General features: G+C 45.4%; 1 protein-coding gene across 1 annotated transcript in view; it reads left to right on the top strand.

Moving 5' to 3' along the window:
• The window catches only part of MAN2A2 (mannosidase alpha class 2A member 2), a 421,122-nt gene that overhangs the window by 12,911 nt on the left and 386,333 nt on the right, over positions 1 to 21,878 (top strand). The gene's annotated exons all lie outside the window — the stretch shown is intronic.

Genomic DNA, 21,878 nt, shown 5'->3' with positions numbered 1-21,878 from the left:
ACATAAACGCTTCCCATTGATTGCTGTTTCCTGCAAGCGGCCAGTGTAAATATGTCTAGCTCGGGATACAGGGCATTCAATGCGACGTTTGCATTTATAATCTATTTATCATGGAGCAAGTGTTTGTATGTATGTGTCGTGGGTTTTAATCCTTTTCCCAGGAATAAGCACCTTGTTAAACTCGGACAGTGTACCAGAGGTTTATTAATAGATAAGGATACATGCATGGAAAACGTGGCGTGCAGGCAAGTAATACCACTTAGTATGACATCATGGTTCTTACACAGCCGGCTCCAACATCTCAGTGAGCCACAACCTGAAGTCGGCTTAATATACTTTTCTCAAAGATCAAAGAACTCAAAACAACGTCCCAAGTTCATCCCTCCCCAATGTCAGACTGCCGCCTCAAATAGAAATTGTACAAGGCAGGCTACGCCTCATAGGGAAAGAATGTTTTGCAAGGTCAAACATGGGATATTGTCAACAGTTTTCTCAAAGCCAGACGACCAGATGCTGGATGGAAATAGGTCACAGTGTGACTCTGCTGCCACCATAAGGATAGGGAATTTATGAAATCTTCAATCCGCCCTTTAATAAACATCTTGAAAAGAAAAGATTTTTATTATCTCCCGTGTACCACCAGGGATTTCATAGAAGTATTTTCTGTTATTCGCGATCCACCTTGTACCTCATATAGTCAAGTGAAGGATGCCCCTTCCGTCAAGGGAATTCACTCGTGCAATGGGGTGGGCCAGGCCCCTCCCTATGAAGCGGTGGCAGTGAATTGCAAAAGATAGGCAAGAACCTCCATGCTCCCCTTCCCCTTAAAGACTTTGTAGACCTAGAGAAAAAGAGAAAGAGATAATTTCCATTACAAGGAAACAATTTAAACACAAAGTGTACTAAATATATAGAAATGGTTATTTATTTGCATATGTAATTAAGAAATGATTAATAAGGAAATATTGGCCTCCACCATATAATTTTTAGGCTCTGTAAAAAGATTGCAGAGTAATGAAGGCAAAGTCATTTGAAAGCATGTGGTCTCCCATACAAGACCAAAGTCTCCCATACAAGAAGCACAAACAACCACAGGCCCATTACATAGGCAGGGTCTTTTAAAATTACATCACAAGTATGAAGCAAATATTCAGTTAGTAGCAGGCATCTGCCTTTATTTTTCAATTGAAGCGAAGTGTTAATAAAGCTCTTTGGTTGTACAAGGAAGTGTATTATTTTTGAAATACGGTGGTGACCAGCAACGCCTTTATTAAAAACATAAGACACCCTTCTCGAAGCTTTCCCCTTTGAGACGTCATCCGTTGCCTTGGTGTGGGCTTTACACTTAATGACAGCTATTTCTGATGGAAGCTGCAACGCTTCCATCAATTCTGCAGTCAGTTCACCGTTTTTCACCAGAGTGCTGGCTGAGGTGAGAAACCCACGCATTTTCCAGATGGCTCCTGTATTGTGTGCTGCACTCCAAGCGTATGGTGAGTCGGTGAAAATATTTACCTTTCTCTTTTCTGCTGTTTTACATGCCGCGATCAGCACACACAGCTCTGCCTTCTGAGCTGAGAATGTGTCCGGCAGCTGTGCTTGCGTCACCACCTCGTGGTCCGTTCACACTGCATAGCCTGCTCGCATTGTACCGGCCGCGGCCCGTGCAGCTGATCCGTCTGTGTACAGTACGAGGTCCGTGTTGTCAAAAGCAGTCTCACATGTCAGCGCGTGAAGCCGTAGTGGCGTGTATTACCTCATGACAGTCGTGTGCATCGCCATCATATTGTGTCGGTAGTAGGGATGCTGCATTGATGGTTGTGCATTTCTCAGTCATGATGTTACTTGCATTTATCAGTGTAATTTCATACTTCAAAGTCCGATTTGTGGACAAATGCTGCGTTCGTGCCTGCAATAGAATTGCCTGTACACTATGGGGCACTTGAAGGATAAGCGGGTGTCCTAGCACGCACGACTGCTTCCGTGCGCTTGACCGCTCATGCTAACGCCACCACGGATTTGAGACACGTCGGCAATCCTCGCGCTACTGCGTCTAACCGTGAACTATAATATGCCACCCGGCGCATTTTCGACCCATGTCGCTGGGTCAGCACTGCCTGGGCAAATCCCCCTCTTTCATGCACATAAAGCACAAATGCCTTCTCATAGTCTGGCAGTCCTAATGCTGGAGCGTCCGCGAAAGCCTTTTTGAGATACTCAAAGCTATGTAATCGTTCTTCGCTCCACTCCACCTGTGCAGGTGCGTCTTTGAGCACCGCATCCTGCAAGGATCGCGAGACGGGTGCAAAATCGGCTATCCATTCCCGGCAATATCCCACAGTCCCAAGGAAATGGCGTATCTGACGCTTCGTCCGCAGTTTAGGGATGTCTCGAACCGCCTTGGTGCGTTCTCTGGTGAGTTCCCTCTCTCCCTTTCTCAGGGTGTGGCCCAGGTAAACCACACTGGGCTCACAGAACTGTAACTTGTCCTTATTAGTCCCCTACCGGTGTACACCGGAGGGGACTATAGGTTTGCACTCCATCCCTCCGTCTGTCATGTCAGTCCGTTAGTCTGTCAGTCCGTCACGCAAAGAACAGCTTTCCGGCCTTCTTTTCTAAACGCATAATGTTAATGTTTTCAAACTTGGTACATGGTTTCCTCATGATAAGTTACAGATCAAGTTCGAACCTCATGAAGCTTCGATCATTTTTGACGAAGTTATGGCACTTTGAACTTTGGGAATTCTGATAATTCTGATGATCCTTAACTCAGTGGCATTTTAAGTTTTAATTTTTAAGTTTTAAGTTTAAAAAAAAAGATTTTCTCTGCAATAATAGGCCCGATTGAGATCAAATTTTCACCGTAGGGGGGACTCGGTCTCTAGAATATTTTAATGCTAATTATGACGTCACAGGTCACATGGTTCGGCCGCCATATTGTTTTTCGTGAAAACACGAAAACTCCTTTTTCTCTGCAACGGCTGAATAGATCGAGGCCAAACTTTGCAGGCAGTCGCATGCCCATGACAAACAAAAAGGTCAGCGAGCATGACGTCATGTGTCACATGGTTTCAGAGTTATGACGTTTTTAAGCATGAACCTTTAAAACCGAGCTCCTCCCTCATTTTTGATCCAATCGAGGGGAAACCTCACATTTGTTCAGCATGTCAGTCTACTAAAATGTCCTTTTGGAATTTGCGATAGGGCACGTGGTTTGGCAGACATTGTTAATTAAACGAAAATATGTTCTGTCACTGTTCACTGTCACTGTTCACTGTCACTGTTCACTGTCAATGTTCACTGTTCACTGTTCACTGTCACTGTTCACTGTCACTGTTAAGTTCTGTCACTCAAGTTTTTGGGTCTCACTAGCTGCCATGATCTTTCCTGGGAAAACCACATTTCAAATCTGGCCTCCAAAGCCAGTCGCCGACTGGGCATCCTCCGTCGTGCGAAGTCCTTCCTTGGCACACCTGAGCTCCTCACCACGTACAAGGCTTTCATCCGCAGCTCAATGAAATACTGCTCTCCCCTCTGGATAGGTGCTCCTGCCTCACACCTAGCTTGTCTTCACGCTGTTGAAACCAAAGCGTTCAGAATCATTGCAATCTCCTGTGATGAAGCTACCTCCGAGGGCCTTTCACTTACTCACCGCAGGCAGGTTGGTGGTCTTTCTGTCTTCTACCGACTCCTCTCCGGCCTTGTTCCTCCAGCTCTCTCTGGGCTCTGTCCCCCAAATATTCCTAAAGGTCGCACAAGATCTGCCTGCAACCCTCCTATGGTTAAACTGCCAAAATCAAGACTCTCTGCTCACCTTCACTCTTTCATTCCTCTTTTCTCCCACCTCTGGAACAAACTCCCTCACTCTCTTCAATCCCACTCCTCCCTCCAGGTCTTTAAAACAGCTGTTCACCACCATCTCTTATCTTCCCCCATCCAAAACCTTGATCTTTCCTACCCCTGCTAATTTCACCCCAAGTCCTCTTTTTTGAAATACCAACTTCTTTCCTGGAAGTCCTCGGTGTCCTTGTGTTTATACTTCAACCCCCCCCCCCCCCTTCCCACGCCGCCTCCCCCCAAGCCCTCTCCCTCCCACACATTCCTGATGTCCCTCACAAATGTTGTGTTTATGTGCTTCCCCTTCTCTCCCATCTTGTCTACCGCTCCCCTTTTTATATATTTTGTTTGTTTGTCTGTTTGATTTGTTTGTGTGGTAAATGTTAGCTCTTTCACGAGCCTCGATTATGTATACAAAAAAAAAAATTAAAAAAATGGATATCTCTTGAATCGCTAGTACCTCAGACCGTGAGTTGGTAACTATATAAATCACACTGTGCAATACGTGCAGGCCGCTCCACGGAGCGACCTTGCGGGCTTATCAATGAGGCGAGGCGTGACACACATGTGTCTCAGCATACCTCAGATCAAGTTTGAAAACCAGCATCAACCGTGCATAAATTTGCATATTCGATCATTTTTGACAAAGTTATGGCACTTTGAACTTTGGTAGGGGACATATATTGCAGCGCAATACTCAGAATGCTTGATAACTTTGAGGCCCTTTTCCCCAAGCGCCGTCAATAAGGCGTCTGTGTCCGTCAAACATCCCTCCTTGGTGGTTGAGTGGATTAGCAAGTCATCAACGTACTGAATTAATGTTGATCGTGCAGTCAGCACCACATCCCCCAAGTCTTGTTGCAACGCCTGAGAAAACGATGTCAGACTATCGCAAAACCCCTGAGGTAACGCTGTCCACGTATACTGTTGACCCTCATATGTAAATGCAAACAAAAACAGAGTCCGGATGCACAGGGACGCTAAAGAAGGCGGAACACAATTCGATCACTGAGAACAATTCTGCCTCCAGAGGCACTGTAGTAATAATGGTAGCGGGGTTGGGTACTACAGCGGCAATCCCTTCAATGAATTTATTCACGGCCCTGAGATCTTGCACAAAACGCCACATCGTCTTCCCGGGCTTTCTTACCGGAAGAATCAACGTGTTACCCGGGCTCTGCGTTACAACCAGGATACCTTGCTCTAGCAAGGTGTCAATTACCGGGGCAATACCCTTTGCGGCCTCTGGTCTGATGGGGGTATTGGCATACCTTAGGGTCGGGTCAGACCCAACCAATGGTGACTCGAACGGGCGTTGCTTGGTGGATCCTCCCCACCTCATTATCGTGCTTCGTCCACAGCCGCGGATGCACCTGTTTCAAGCGCTCCCATTTGCTGTCTGTCGAGTCTCGCGGTACCTTTTTTTCAATGTATTGTAGGGTGACCTGTTCAAACACTCTTGTTATTGTTGGCCACATCCCTGTCCAACAATACCCTTGCTGATTTTCCAACTTGGTGATAGGTCCACCATTGGCCAATATGGTTTCACCCTTCCAGTGCTGCTTTAATCCAGCAATCATCGGCCCTATATCTTCTGGCCTCCGGCCCATTGCACTTGTTATTGAAACATGTGGAACCGAACAATTTTGAAGTTGTGTTAATTCCATTTGGGATGCCGTCAACTTTACCTCGACTCCGATACACTCTGCTCCCATCCATACATTTCCCAAGGTCAAGTTGGACTGACACCCCAACTCTCCCTCCACCTTGCCTGCATAGTTCTGTGCAATGTAGTATGCTGTGCAATGTAATGGATCAAAAATTTCCGCGGGGTTAATTTGTTGCTTCTCCATTCATTCCCATATTTCGTCGATTTTTCATTACCTGCTGTACTGCATGTTTGATTATTTATCTGGCGTCAGGGGAATATATTCTCCACCACCATACCTCTGGGGCGGACCGCATTAACATGCATAGAACCTCTGACCTATTCTCATAGGGCATTTGTAAATACACCCCATCCGGGGAACAGCGCACTACACAGCTTAATTTACACAGCAAATCTCGTCCTAACATATTTATCGGGGTGTTTTCAGCCAAAAGGAAAGCACGTCGCTCCTCTAGAGGTCCACATTGCATGGTTAGTTCCTCCGATAATGGAATACTTTTGCTATGTCCAGACACTCCATTTATCTTTATCTGCTTACCTGATATTGGTGCGCCAGGTAAGGCATCTGCTCGTATAGTCGAACACGTCGCACCGGTATCTATTAAAAATTGCATTGGCTTGCCATTGATCTTCAGATTATAGGTTGGCTCATCTGAAGGGACCTCTGTCAGGAGGGGGCAGACGGTGGAGTGGCCTCGTTCTCCAGTCAACATTGTTGTGGACCAGGGGGGTACGACAGGCCTTTTCCCTGCATGCCTTCCCTCCTCCGCCTCTGGCCACCTCGCTTCCTTCTCGGGCAATCCCTTCTCCAATGTCCCACCTGTCCGCACTGGAAACATGTTCCAAATGGCAAAGGTGGCATGGAGGGCACCACCTGCCCTGGTACCTGTCCCGTCCACTGCGGGGGCACCTCGGGGTACCCTGTCATCTCAAAGGCTATACATTGAAACTAGCTGAAACTTGGAATATACAATGGCCAATATGTCTAATTAATGGCCTTAAAAACGAATTCAAAATCTGCACTCATTAGGAGGGTTTACAGGGGAGGGGGTGAGGGAGGGCCATTAAAGAGGTTGATGGGAGAGGGAGGGGTTGACCCCCCAAAATAGGTATTTGCTCTCTTCTCCGAAACTACACACGCAATTTTGACGAAACTTGGCCATAAGCTGCATATCTGATGCCTAACGAAGGTGTATTGACCACATAAAAATCTGCGTTCCTTAAATGGGTTTACGGGGATAATGGGTTTGAACCCCCAAAATAGGTATTTGCTCCCTTCTCGGAAACTACACACACAATTTTGATGAAGCTTGGCCATAAGCTTTATATCTGATTCCTAACAAAGGTGTATTGACTGCACCAATAGGTGTGCTCATTGTGCTGGTCAACTGGGGAGGGGGGTTTTGACCCCTTCCTCCCCCCCCCCCCCCCCCCCAAATAGGTATTTGCACTCTCCTCCAAAATTACACGCACAATTTCAATGAAACTTGATCACAACCTTCATTGCCCATGATGTACCAAGGTTTGTTCACGGAATTAAAATATCAGGTATGTGGAGGGTTTTTGAGTGACTGTTTCTCCTGATCTAGGTGAGCTTCAGGACATGCAGTCTGATTTTTGCCTGGCTGTCATAGGGGTCATCCCCAAAAAGCTGGCCATAGAAAAATTTCTACTCTGGTAGTAATTCTTGAAAAATGCCAAGGACATAGAAAATGCCCCTTTATATGGTATGTGCCATGTGGCAAACTATGGAAAAGAAGGGATATTCTTGGGAAAAATGGCAGGAGCATACAAAAGGCTCCGTGAAATGGTATGTGCCATGTGGCAAAGTATGGAAAAGAAGGGATATTCCGTAGTTTGTAGAAAATGTTGAACAATCGAAAAGAAGGGGCATTCAAAATAAATCTCGTGTGCATGCTGGACTACCCTTGTGTCCTTAGGAGGAACCATGTAATGCTCTAGAAAAGTTCATATAAAGGGGTGCCCGACATCTGGCAAATAAAATACATTTACTTCTTTTTGCAGCTGTATGAATCAAATTGGCACCCCTTCATATGAACTTTTCTAGAGCATTACCTGGTTCCTCCTAAGAACACAAGGGTAGTCCAGCATACACGTGAGATTTTTTAAATTGTCCCTTATTTTCTATTGTTTGGCATTCATCCACAAGCTATGGAATGTCCATTCTCTTCTATTGTTTGGCATTTTCTACAGGCTATGGAATGTCCCTTCTTTTATATTGTTATGGCATTTTCCACAAGCTATGGAATGTCCCTTCTTTTATATTGTTATGGCATTTTCTACAAGCTATGGAATGTCCCTTCTCTTCAATTATTTGGCATGTTCTACAAGCTACGGAATGTCCCTTCTTTTATATTGTTTGGCATTTTCTACAAGCTATGGAATGTCTCGTCGTGCGAGTTCGAGTCCCGGCGTCATCAGGAGCGGTCGTCTTCTGACGTCTTGCTGGGGTCGGTCGTGAGGAGGGGAACTGTGGACGGAGAGCTGTGGTTTCCGTGCAGACATCGTGAGGACAAGCACGGCTGGGAAGAGCGAGCTGCACGCCAAGGCCGTTCGCTTCTGTTACGAATTCCGGGTTTATGGGGGTTACAATTCAGGTCATTTCTTATTAATGTATATTCTATTAAAGGTTGTTGTGATTAAAGGGTCAGGAGCCCTTCTGGGAAAAACGAGACCGGAAACAGGATCGTGAAGAAGAGGAGGAGAAAAAGGAAGGGCGGCCATCTTAAGCTTCCAGAGCTCCGACGCGAGCGGAGGCGATCGTTACCTACTTTGGAACGGAGTTGGAAAAGCCCGTCTGGCGAGAGGAGTTACCTGCGCGGGGTGATTGATTGCCGGTTACGTGTCAAGGTGCCGTGTGGTCCTGGAAGGAACCAAGCGCCCGGCGCTGTTCGCCTCGACGCCTACGAGGGCGTGTACGGGTCGCACCTTGGGCCTGGCGTGCGAAAGAGATTGGAAGGAGACGGTTGAGAGTTGAGACTGCAGCTCGAGACCGAGCCGCCGAACGTGAAGGACAAGGGAACCGTGCCTCTGTGAACCGAAGTCCGCGCATCAGGAGAGCGCCAGATTACTGCGGAACCTGCGAAGTCGGGTAGCCTCGCTGAGGTTGTCGAGTATCCTCACTCCCAGCCCCGGATTGGAATCGGACATAGATTCCCCGATCGCTGGATCGACTCGACGTCACCTGGGAGGCGTGCAGGATTCGGACATTGCTTCCCCGATCGCTGGATCGACTCGACGTCACCTGGGAGGCGTGCAGAGACATTGGGGGCAAGGGCCGTGAGTGTTGCCAACACTGTTGTGGGTTAAGGTGGCGCCACCTATACTATAGATAAGGATTGTATGGAAGTGCTGTAAACGCATTGTGATTCCTGTGCGGGATTTGGGAATATATTGGGGTTTGTTCGTAACCCTTGGTGTGGACTCGTTATTGATTGACTTATTTTCACCCAAGGACCATACATCTTTCTGCCGGGGCTCCCCTCGAGGTTGACCCCGTAACAGAATTGGGGGCTCGTCCTTATTACAATTTGCGGATTCGCAATTGGGTCTACGTCCGGGATCTATAAAATTTTCTAAATTTTAGTCCGGGAAAGAATTCCCAAGAGTGGGAACTTTTCCAACGTTCCCAAAATTGTTTTGCTCTGCCGACAAAACAACAACAAAAAAACCAAAAAAAAAAACAATAGCAATAATAGTAATACTGTTGCTTTTCTTTGTTGGAAATTTCTGGGGTGAAGGTTAACAGGTGTTACCAGTAGTCACCATGGCGTTTGTGGCACAGAACTTTGCGGTAACCCCGAGTGAGGCACAGTTCCGAGCATTACTAAAATCGGACCTCTTGAAATTGGCCAAACATTTTAACTTGGAGGTCCGAACTAATTTGAGGAAGGCAGAGTTGCAGACCACGGTGATACAGTCTATGGTGGGATTAGGAACATGGGATGAGTTAGCCTGGGAGTGGCTACCCGAAGAACCAGAAGACGTTGAGCTCCGGAAACTGGAGTTGCAATTACGGAGCCAGGAACGGATCAAAGAAGAAGAAAGGAAAGCAGAAGAGAGGAGAGAAGAGAAACAAGCAGAAGAAAGGAGAGTGGAACGAGAACTCCAGGAAAGGTTAGAAAGGATGAAAACAGAGGAAAGGAAAGCAGAAAAGGAAAGAGCAGAAGAAGAAAGGAAAGCAGAAAAGGAAAGAGCAGAAGAAGAAAGGAAAGCAGAAAAGGAAAGAGCAGAAGAAGAAAGGAAAGCAGAAAAGGAAAGATCAGAAGAGGAAAGGAAAACAGAAGAGAGGAGAGAAGAGAAACAAGCAGAGGAAAGGAGAGTGGAACGAGAACTCCAGGAAAGGTTAGAAGGGAGAAAAGCAGAGGAGAGGAGAGCTGCAAGGGAACTCGAAGCAGAGGAGAGAAAAGCCGAAAGGGAATTAAAGGAACGTGACATGGCGCTTCAGCAAGAAATTAAATTCAAGGAGCTGGAGTTAATGAGAGAACGGGGAGAGGAACCACCCTTGCTGACTGGGCCGACACCTAGCCAGAACACCTGGGATGTGGGCAGACATGTGAGGCTGGTTCCACCCTTCAGTGAAAAGGAAGCCGCTAAATTTTTTCCACACTTTGAGAAAGTGGCTCGACAGTTAAACTGGCCGGAGGAGGCCTGGACCATACTAGTGCAAAGTGTGCTGGTGGGTAAAGCTCAAGAGATTTATTCGGCGCTAGCAATGGACCAATGTGCAGATTATGAGGTATTGAAGAAACACATTCTCAAAGCGTATGAGTTGGTTCCTGAAGCTTACTGGCAAAAATTCAGGAATGCCAGGAAGAGGGAGAGTGAGACCCATGTGGAGTTTGCCAGAGTGAAAGAAAACATGTTTGATCGGTGGTGTGAGTCAAAAGGAGTCGGGAACGACTTCGAAGCATTGCGTGACTTGATCCTGGTGGAGGAATTTCAACAGTGTGTCCACGAGGACATCAAAGTGTACCTGCAGGAAAAGAAAGTACCAAAGTTGTGGGACGCAGCCACCATGGCAGATGATTATGCCTTAACACACTGGATAGGGGTCCACGAACCTAAATCCTCGCCTAGATTTCCGCAGGGGAGTTGTGGAACAGCAGGTGCGGAGAACGACAATACATGGCGGCGGCCTCGAGATGATTATGGGGACAACGCTGATACCCGAACTGTTCGAAATCAGAGGGCGATGGGCCCAAGACAAACTTATTTTCCGGGGGGCCCGAGGCAGACCACGAGTTTTTCCTCCGGGCCTGTTTGCGCTTTTTGCAAGAAACCTGGACACTTGATGTCCAGTTGTTACCTCATGAAAAGGGAAAACCCAGAGCGGAGTCCGACTATTACAACTCCGAATGCGATGGCAAGCGTAAGAAATCGCCCACAGAAGAGTTACCAACCATTTATTTATGAGGGGTTTGTCTCACTCGAGGGAGACTTGACTAACCCAAGACCTGTTAGGGTATTGAGGGACACAGGAGCCCATCAATCCTTAATGCTCGAAGGCATTTTGCCATTGTCAAAGAGTACCGCAACTGGTGAAAGTGTTCGGTTACAAGGGATTGGTGGCTGTGTTAGTGCCCCACTTCATGTCATCCATTTGGAATCCGATTTGGTGTCAGGACCGGTCACCGTCGGTTTACAAGCCACGCTTCCTGTCGAGGGAGTATCTGTGATTATCGGGAATGATTTGGCCGGGGGGCAAATTTATGGTAACCCGAGGGTGGGAAAAGAGCACCGCAGGGGAAATAACACCACCCCAGCTCGGGATGGTGACAAAAGTACCAAGTTATTTGTAGGGGGACTGAACTTCAACACAGAGGAAGAAGTTCTGACCTCTGTCTTCAACAGATATGGGCCGCTGGTGGAAGTGCGGTGGTAAAAGACAGGGAAACGCAACGGTCAAGAGGGTTCGGCTTTGTCACGTTTGCAAGCACAAAAGACGCCAGGGAGGCAGAGAAGAATTGGAATGGTAAGGATTTGGAGGGTCGGACCATAACAGTAGGGAAGGCATTTCGTAGGCGTCGAGAGGTCTACAGAAGAGGACAACTTGGCGGTAGTTTTGGTGTTGGCAGCAGCCGATATTACTATGGAGGCTCCCAGAGTTACGGCATCTCCCGATAGAATGATTGGCAGAGCACTGGCCGAGAATGAGACCGCCCGTCAGGTGACTGCTGGGACAAGGGGTCCAACCGTAACTGTTAGGAGTCCGGAGAAGTTGAAGCACTCTATATACGGCGGAGCCGCCGAGCCTGGGCGCCTACACTGGCTAACCGTGAACGCCACGTTCTTAAAAGGCGTCCCGGTAGGGAACGTTCCTGCACGGACTAACCGTGAACTCCACGTTCTTAAAGGCGTCCATGTAATGAACTTTCCTCCCCGGACTAACCGTGAACCCCACATTCCTTAAGGCGTCCATGTAGTGAGTACTCAGCTGGGCCTCCATCCAAGAGAAACTAGAAGTTGTTGACGCTTGGTCCAGAGGGAATTACCTTTGGAATCTCTGGGGGGTTTTGGTGAAAGTTTGTTGCTTTATTTTTGAGATGCGATAATTGTGCCCGGGGGGAACTGATGATTTGGGGGTGTGAGTTATCTGGTTTGTTTGTCAAAGTTGGCCTGCAAAGAAAGTTTTCGCTGGGTTCAAACTTTCTTTCTTGAAGGGGGGGTGTTACGAATTCCGGGTTTATGGGGGTTACAATTCAGGTCATTTCTTATTAATGTATATTCTATTAAAGGTTGTTGTGATTAAAGGGTCAGGAGCCCTTCTGGGAAAAACGAGACCGGAAACGGGATCGTGAAGAAGAGGAGGAGAAAAAGGAAGGGCGGCCATCTTAAGCTTCGAGAGCTCCGACGCGAGCGGAGGCGATCGTTACCTTCTTTGGAACGGAGTTGGAAAAGCCCGTCTGGCGAGAGGAGTTACCTGCGCGGGGTGATTGATTGCCGGTTACGTGTCAAGGTGCCGTGTGGTCCTGGAAGGAACCAAGTGCCCGGCGCTGTTCGCCTCGACGCCTACGAGGGCGTGTACGGGTCGCACCTTGGGCCTGGCACGCGAAAGAGATTGGAAGGAGACGGTTGAGAGTTGAGACTGCAGCTCGAGACCGAGCCGCCGAACGTGAAGGACAAGGGAACCGTGCCTCTGTGAACCGAAGTCCGCGCGTCAGGAGAGCGCCAGATTACTGCGGAACCTGCGAAGTCGGGTAGCCTCGCTGAGGTTGTCGAGTATCCTCACTCCCAGCCCCGATTGGAATCGGACATAGATTCCCCGATCGCTGGATCGACTCGACATCACCTGGGAGGCGTGCAGGATTCGGACATTGCTTCCCCGATCGCTGGATCGACTCGACGTCACCTGGGAGGCGTGCAGAGACATTGGGGGCAAGGGCCGTGAGTGTTGCCAACACTGTTGTGGGTTAAGGTGGCGCCACCTATACTATAGATAAGGATTGTATGGAAGTGCTGTAAACGCATTGTGATTCCTGTGCAGGATTTGGGAATATATTGGGGTTTGTTCGTAACCCTTGGTGTGGACTCGTTATTGATTGACTTATTTTCACCCAAGGACCATACATCTTTCTGCCGGGGCCCCCCTCGAGGTTGACCCCGTAACACTTCACGCGCCAAGGAGTGTGTTTCATGCGCAAAGACGCCAGGGCCTCGGACGATCTTTGACGATTCCTGACGAGATACACCAGCCGATTTAAGACTAAGTGCGCACTAAATCACACCTCTTTGTTTTTCATTTGGATTTCCCTTTGTCTGTATTTGGGTATGTTTGGGAGTGCTCCATTTGGGAATATAGTTTATTGATCGTTTTTTTTCGTGCACCAAGCATTTTCATCAAGCATTTTCATTTTCATTTCATCAAGCATCAAGCATTTTCTTTCGTGCATCATCACCTTCGAAAGTGTTGCGTTTACATTCTGTACGCCTGGCCATCTTAGCTACTTTACGTGCAGTGCAAACGAACCTTTTCTTTGTTATCAATGGTGATCTCAAGCTGTGGAGGAGCTTGTATGTGTAATGTATTTGGGAGGCCGACTCGGCCATCCTTGTGCTTTTAGTTCTCCCCCGTCGCACAGCGGAGCGAAAGGGGGACTATGGCTTTCCCCTCCGTGCGTGCGGGCGTGCGTGCGTGCGTAAGCGAAGGATCGCATTCGAATTTGGTGTGTGGGTGCAACCCACGTCAAAGTCCAAGATGGCCGCCGCCGTGTATGTCTGATGCCATGTATGTCTGAACCTTGTAACCTGCATATCTTGAAAAATAAGTGAAGTACCAACTTCTAATCTGGTGTGTGGGTGTATCTCGGCATATGGAAGAATGCTATTGAAAATTGGGTCGCCACATCAAAATCCAAGATGGCCACCACCATATGTATATATATGTCTGAAACTTGTGAGCGAAATATCTCGAACAATAAGCGAAGTACCAACATCTAATCTGGTGTGTGGGTGTATCTCGGCATATGGAAGAATGCTATTGAAAATTGGGTCGCCACGTCAAAATCCAAGATGGCCACCACCATATATATGTCTGAAACTTGTGAGCGAAATATCTCGAACAATAAGCGATGTACCAACATCTAATCTGGTGTGTGGGTGTATCTATTGGGTCGCCACGTCAAAATCCAAGATGGCCGCCACGATGTATGTCCGAACCTTGTGAGATGAATATCTTGAAAAATAAGCGAAGTACCAACTTCTAATTTGGTGTGTGGGTGTATCTCGCCATAAGAAAGAACGCTATTGAAAATTCGGTCGCCACGTCAAAATCCAAGATGGCCGCCACCATATATATGTCTGAACCTTGTGAGCGAAATATCTTGAAAAAATAAGAGAAGTACCAACTTCTAATCTGGTGTGTGGGTGTATCTAGGCATAAGGAAGAAACCTGTTGAAAATTGGGTCGCCATGTCAAAATCCAAGATCGCCGCCGCCATGTATGTCCGAACCTTGTGAGATGAATATCTTGAAAAATAAGCAAAGTACCAACTTCTAATTTGATGTGTGGGTGTATCTCGCCATAAGGAAGAACGCTATTGAAAATTGGGCCGCCACGTCAAAATCCAAGATGGCCGCCACCATATATATTTCTGAACCTTGTGAGCGAAATATCTTGAAAAATAAGCGAAGTACCTTCTGGTGTGTCGGTGTATCTAGGCATAAGGAAGAACGCGATTGAAAATTGGGTCACCACGTCAAAATCCAAGATGGCCGCCTCCATGTATGCTTTTTTTTTTTTTTTTTTTTTTTTGTATACTGAATCGAGGCTCCTGAAAGAGCTATGACCCTTGTGAGCGAAATATCATATTGTTACTGATCGCGGTTTAGATGTTATGATGGGCCGAGCGGATGGTCCAACCGCGACCGTTACAGGATCCCCGACTCACCCGATTCACCCAGAACTTTGGCCGTATCGCACCGCAGCTGCCCAATCTGGGAAAAGACTAAAACGACGAAATGCAAAGAGGAAAAGGAATAAAACGAGAAGACGGACAGAAGAGTAATTGGATTTATTGTACACACACAAGCAAAAAGGAGCAATCAAGTTTATTTACAACACATAAGACGCAGGTGACACAGTGCAAATACTAGCTTATACAGACTTAATTAACCCAGGGACAGAACAAACAAAACAAACTCACGTACACAAGAAGGGTGGAAAGGCAGGAGGTGGATGGCTGGAGGGAGAGGAAGGTCCAAGGGGGTCCTGCAGCACGATCGGCGCGTTTAGCACCCGCCGTTCCTTTGCGGCCCTGCTCAAAACCGCCGTTCAGGCCCCAAGCTGCTGTTGTGGCTGCTGTGGACGTCGCGTGCTTTCCCAGGACTTGTCCGACTCGTCTGGTCCAAACCCTCAACTCTTTCTTGGTCCACTCACTCTTTACCACCGACTCCTCACCGCAACCAACGCAACCACTGACCACCACCACCGATTCCTCACCGCAACCAACGCAACCAACTGACCACCGACTCCACTGACTGACTGACTGACCCTCTCACGCCACTTGCGCGCGCGCCTTTATAGCGCCTCTAGCGATCAAGCCGCCGGCCTTCAGGACACGCCCATCGGTGTGCTCACCTCGGCCCTGGTTGGTCATGCGACCCTCTGGCTCCCCCCTTGATGACGACGGGCGGGCACTTGTTCAATGGTGGTTTTGGAGGGGAGGTAATTGGCAATCGAGGCTCGGCAATGACGAAAGGGGATGTGAAGGAAATGGGGATTTTGGGGATGGGAATGAAAGGGGATCTATTCTCTTTCACTGGTGCAATGGAGTACTTCAATTAATGGGAGACACAGCCTTACTCTAAAACACAGAATAAGAGATAACTATCAAACAGGGGTATTCTATTATTTGGCTGACGTGTATGCTTGTGGACTAATTATGGGATGCCCTTTCACCTTTACACAGCTCCGGAGGCAGGGGGCGCAGAATAAACAATAATAATAATATAATAAAGCACACAATCAAAAAAATACAGTCCTCATATCCGCAACAATATCATAGCATGTTTTCTGCGTGTTCCACTTTGTCAACTCACATCACTTCCCCGACGGGGGACCTAGGCGTAACGCCTGTTTTACATGAATTGACGTGGACCGGTGTGTATGGTGTGTACCCTGATTAGAATAGGTACACTGTATCCCTGCGTGTCGTAAGAGACGACTAAGAGGGTTGGCGTCAGGAAGGGCATCCGGCCATAAAAACATTACCTCAAAAAGAGAACCATGACAATTACAACTACATATGGAAATGAATGTAGAAGGAAGTAGAGGACGGGGAAGACCGAGAAAGACTTTGCTAAAGACGGTGGAAGACATGCGGGCAAGGGGGTTAACAAGGAGAGATGCAGAAAATAGGGCAAAATGGAGAAGATTGTCATGGGGACCGCAAGGCTAACCCCCGCTCTTGCAGGGAAAATGGCCTTAAAATGCATGTTGTGTGTTGTTGTATGGAATGTCCCTTCTTTTATATTGTTTGGCATTTTCTACAAGCTATGGAATGTCCGTTAATTTATATTGTTTGGCATTTTCTACAAGCTATGGAATGTCCCTTCTTTTATATTGTTTGGCATTTTCTACAAGCCATGGAATGTCCCTTCTTTTATATTGTTTGGCATTTTCTACAAGCTATGGAATGTCCCTTCTTTTATATTGTTTGGCATTTTCTACAAGCTATGGAATGTCCGTTATTTTATATTGTTTGGCATTTTCTACAAACTATGGAATGTCCCTTCTTTTATATTGTTTGGCATTTTCTACAAGCTATGGCATGTGCCTTTGATATTGTTATGGCATTTTCTGCAAGCTGAGGAGGGGAGTGTCATTGAAGCTGAAGGGAAAGGTGAATGCTGCATGTGTGAGAAGTGTTATGATTTATGGGAGCGAGACATGGGTAATGAACGTAGAGCAGCAACGAAGGCTGGAAAGGGTGGAAATGCGAATGGTTTGGTGGAAGTGCGGAGTATCGTTAAGAGACAACAACAACAACAACAACATGCATTTTAAGGCCATTTTCCCTGCTAGAGCGGGGGTTAGCCTTGCGGTCCCCATGACAATCTTCTCCATCTTGCCCTATTTTCTGCATCTCTCCTTGTTAACCCCCTTGCCCGCATTTCTTCTTCCACCATCTTTAGCCAAGTATTTCTCGGTCTTCCCCATCCTCTACTTCCTTCCACATTCATTTCCATCACTCTTCTCAACCAGTCACTTTCATCCTTCCTCAACACATGACCAAACCATCTCATCCTGTTCCTCTTCACAGCATCAATCACAGGCTCTATTCGCATCATTTTTCGCAATTCATCATTTGTCTTCATCTCTCTCAACGATACTCCGCACATGCATCGAACCATTCGCATTTCCACCCTTTCTAACCTTCGTTGCTGCTCTTCGTTCATTACCCATGTCTCGCTCCTATAAATCATAACACTTCTCACACATGCAGCATACACCTTTCCCTTCAGCTTCAACGACACTCCCCTCCTCATCAGCACGCCACTCAGTTCCAGAAACTTCTTCCATGCACATCTCACTCGAGCAACAGTTGCCGAGTCTGATCCACCTTCTCCATTCAGCAAGTCTCCGAGTTCGCAAAATGCTTTCACACCTTCCAGCTTCATGCCGTCTCCAAGAACAACTCAACATTTCCTCCATGTGCAGCTCCCTCTGTGCACACCTTACATTTGAATGTAGCTGCCACACTGGTTGATGACCCTCTCAGACCACTACATTTTTGATGAACCCACTCAGCGCACATTGTACATTGAATGGAGTTCACTCCGACACCCTTCCTGCACAAAGCACAGGGCCACTTCCCAGTTCTTTCCACCTCACCACATGCTTTACCACTTGCCATCACCTTCGTCTTTCTGATATTCACCTTCAGACCTGTTGTCTCCATACATTCCTTCCACTTGTTCATGTTTTCCTTCAGTCCATCCATACTTTCCGCAATCAACACCAGATCATCTGCATACAACAACTCCCACGGTAAACCCTCCTTTACGTTCTGAGCCAGCACCTCCATCACAGCTACAAATAGTAGTGGACTTCGTACCGACCCCTGATGCACTCCCACCTTCATCTTAAACTCACCACTGTTCCCATCCTTCGTCCTTACAGCTGTGCGCGCTCTTTTGTACATTGCCATCACTACTCTGATCAACCATTCCTCCACTCCTAACTTCCTCATTGCCCATGTCAATACTTTGCGTGGAACCCCATCGAATGCTTTCTCCAGATCAACAAACCCAAGAAACAACTTCCTCCGCTTCTCCATGTACTTCTCCTGCAACTGCCTCACAATAAAAAGCGCGTGAAGCGTTATCGTTAAGAGAGACGAAGACAAATGATGAATTGCGAAAGATGATGGGAATAGAGCCTGTGATGGATGCTGTGAAGAGGAACAGGTTGAGATGGTTTGGTCATGTGTTGAGGAACCCCTTCTCTTCTATTGTTTGGCATTTTCTACAAGCCATGGAATGTCCCTTCTCTTCTATTGTTTGGAATTTTCTACAAGCTATGGAATGTCCCTTCTTTTATATTGTTTGGCATTTTCTAGAAGCCATGGAATGTCCCTTCTCTTCTATTGTTTGGCATTTTCTACAAGTCATGGAATGTCCCTTCTTTTATATTGTTTGGCATTTTCTACAAGCTATGGAATGTCCCTTCTTTTATATTGTTTGGCATTTTCTACAAGCTGTGGGATGTCCCTTCTCTTCCATTGTTTGGCATTTTCTACAAGCCATGGAATGTCCCTTCTTTTATATTGTTTGGCATTTTCTACAAGCTATGGAATGTCCATTCTCTTCTATTTTTTGGCATTTTCTACAAGCCATGGAATGTCCCTTCTTTTATATTGTTTGGCATTTTCTACAAGCTATGGAATGTCCGTTATTTTATATTGTTTGGCATTTTCTACAATCTATGGAATGTCCCTTCTTTTATATTGTTTGGCATTTTCTACAAGCTATGGAATGTCCCTTCTTTTATATTGTTTGGCATTTTCTACAAGCCATGGAATGTCCCTTCTTTTATATTGTTTGGCATTTTCTACAAGCCATGGAATGTCCCTTCTTTTATATTGTTTGGCATTTTCTACAAGCCATGGAATGTCCCTTCTTTTATATTGTTTGGCATTTTCTACAAGCTATGGAATGTCCCTTCTTTTATATTGTTTGGCATTTTCTACAAGCCATGGAATGTCCCTTCTTTTATATTGTTTGGCATTTTCTACAAGCCATGGAATGTCCCTTCTTTTATATTGTTTGGCATTTTCTACAAGCTATGGAATGTCCGTTATTTTATATTGTTTGGCATTTTCTACAATCTATGGAATGTCCCTTCTTTTATATTGTTTGGCATTTTCTACAAGCTATGGAATGTCCCTTCTTTTATATTGTTTGGCATTTTATACAAGCCATGGAATGTCCCTTCTTTTATATTGTTTGGCATTTTCTACAAGCCATGGAATGTCCCTTCTTTTATATTGTTTGGCATTTTCTACAAGCTATGGAATGCCCCTTCTTTTATATTGTTTGGCATTTTCTACAAGCCATGGAATGTCCCTTCTTTTATATTGTTTGGCATTTTCTACAAGCTATGGAATGTCCGTTATTTTATATTGTTTGGCATTTTTGACAAACTATGGAATGCCCCTTGTTTTATATTGTTTGGCATTTTCTACAAGCCATGGAATGTCCCTTCTTTTATATTGTTTGGCATTTTCTACAAGCTATGGAATGTCCCTTCTTTTATATTGTTTGGCATTTTCTACAAGCTATGGAATGTCCCTTCTTTTATATTGTTTGGCATTTTCTACAAGCCATGGAATGTCCCTTCTTTTATATTGTTTGGCATTTTCTACAAGATATGGAATGTCCATTCTCTTCTATTGTTTGGCATTTTCTACAAGCCATGGAATGTCCCTTCTTTTATATTGTTTGGCATTTTCTACAAGCCATGGAATGTCCCTTCTTTTATATTGTTTGGCATTTTCTACAAGCTGTGGAATGTCCCTTCTCTTCTATTGTTTGGCATTTTCTACAAGCCATGGAATGTCCCTTCTTTTATATTGTTTGGCATTTTCTACAAGCTATGGAATGTCCCTTCTCTTCTATTGTTTGGCATTTTCTACAAGCTATGGAATGTCCCTTCTCTTATATTGTTTGGCATTTTCTACAAGCTATGGAATGTCCCTTCTCTTCTATTGTTTGGCATTTTCTACAAGCTATGGAATGTCCCTTCTCTTCTATTGTTTGGCATTTTCTACAAGCTATGGAATGTCCCTTCTCTTATATTGTTTGGCATTTTCTACAAGCTATGGAATGTCCCTTCTCTTCTATTGTTTGGCATTTTCTACAAGCTATGGAATGCCCCTTCTTTTATATTGTTTGGCATTTTCTACAAGCTTTGGAATGTCCCTTCTTTTATATTGTTTGGCATTTTCTACAAGCTATGGAATGCCCCTTCTTTTATATTGTTTGGCATTTTCTACAAGCTATGGAATGTCCGTTATTTTATATTGTTTGGCATTTTCTACAAGCTATGGAATGTCCCTTCTTTTATATTGTTTAGCATTTTCTACAAGCCATGGAATGTCCCTTCTTTTATATTGTTTGGCATTTTCTACAAGCTATGGCATGTCCATTCTCTTCTATTGTGTGGCATTTTCTACAAGCCATGGAATGTCCCTTCTTTTATATTGTTTGGCATTTTCTACAAGCCATGGAATGTCCCTTCTTTTATATTGTTTGGCATTTTCTACAAGGTATGGAATGTCCCTTCTCTTCTATTGTTTGGCATTTTCTACAAGCTATGGAATGTCCCTTCTCTTCTATTGTTTGGCATTTTCTACAAGCTATGGAATGTCCCTTCTTTTATATTGTTTGGCATTTTCTACAAGCTATGGAATGTCCCTTCTCTTCTATTGTTTGTCATTTTCTACAAGCTATGGAATGCCCCTTCTTTTATATTGTTTGGCATTTTCTACAAGCTATGGAATGTCCCTTCTTTTATATTGTTTGGCATTTTCTACAAGCCATGGAATGTCCCTTCTTTTATATTGTTTGGCATTTTCTACAAGCTATGGAATGTCCATTCTCTTCTATTGTTTGGCATTTTCTACAAGCCATGGAATGTCCCTTCTTTTATATTGTTTGGCATTTTCTACAAGCCATGGAATGTCCCTTCTTTTATATTGTTTGGCATTTTCTACAAGCTATGGAATGTCCCTTCTTTTATATTGTTTGGCATTTTCTACAAATGATGGAATGTCCCTTCTTTTATATTGTTTGGCATTTTCTACAAACGATGGAATGTCCCTTCTTTTATATTGTTTGGCATTTTCTACAAGCCATGGAATGTCCCTTCTTTTATAGTGTTTGGCATTTTCTCCAAACTATGGAATGTCCCTTCTTTTATATTGTTTGGCATTTTCTACAAACTATGGAATGTCCCTTCTTTTATATTGTTTGGCATTTTCTACAAACGATGGAATGTCCCTTCTTTTATATTGTTTGGCATTTTCTACAAACTATGGAATGTCCCTTCTTTTATATTGTTTGGCAATTTCTACAAACGATGGAATGTCCCTTCTTTTATATTGTTTGGCATTTTCTACAAACTATGGAATGTCCCTTCTTTTATATTGTTTCGCATTTTCTACAAACTATGGAATGTCCCTTCTCTTCTATTGTTTGGCATTTTCTACAAACTATGGAATGTCCCTTCTTTTATATTGTTGGGCATTTTCTACAAACGATGGAATGTCCCTTCTTTTATATTGTTTGGCATTTTCTACAAACGATGGAATGTCCCTTCCTTTATATTGTTTGGCATTTTCTACAAACG

This window comes from Myxine glutinosa, chromosome 2 (assembly GCF_964187855.1).
Source record: "Myxine glutinosa chromosome 2, kmMyxGlut1.1, whole genome shotgun sequence".
In the NCBI taxonomy this organism is placed as follows: domain Eukaryota; kingdom Metazoa; phylum Chordata; class Myxini; order Myxiniformes; family Myxinidae; genus Myxine; species Myxine glutinosa.
Note: the sequence above shows the minus strand (reverse complement) of the source record. Positions and strands in the feature narration are given on the sequence as shown.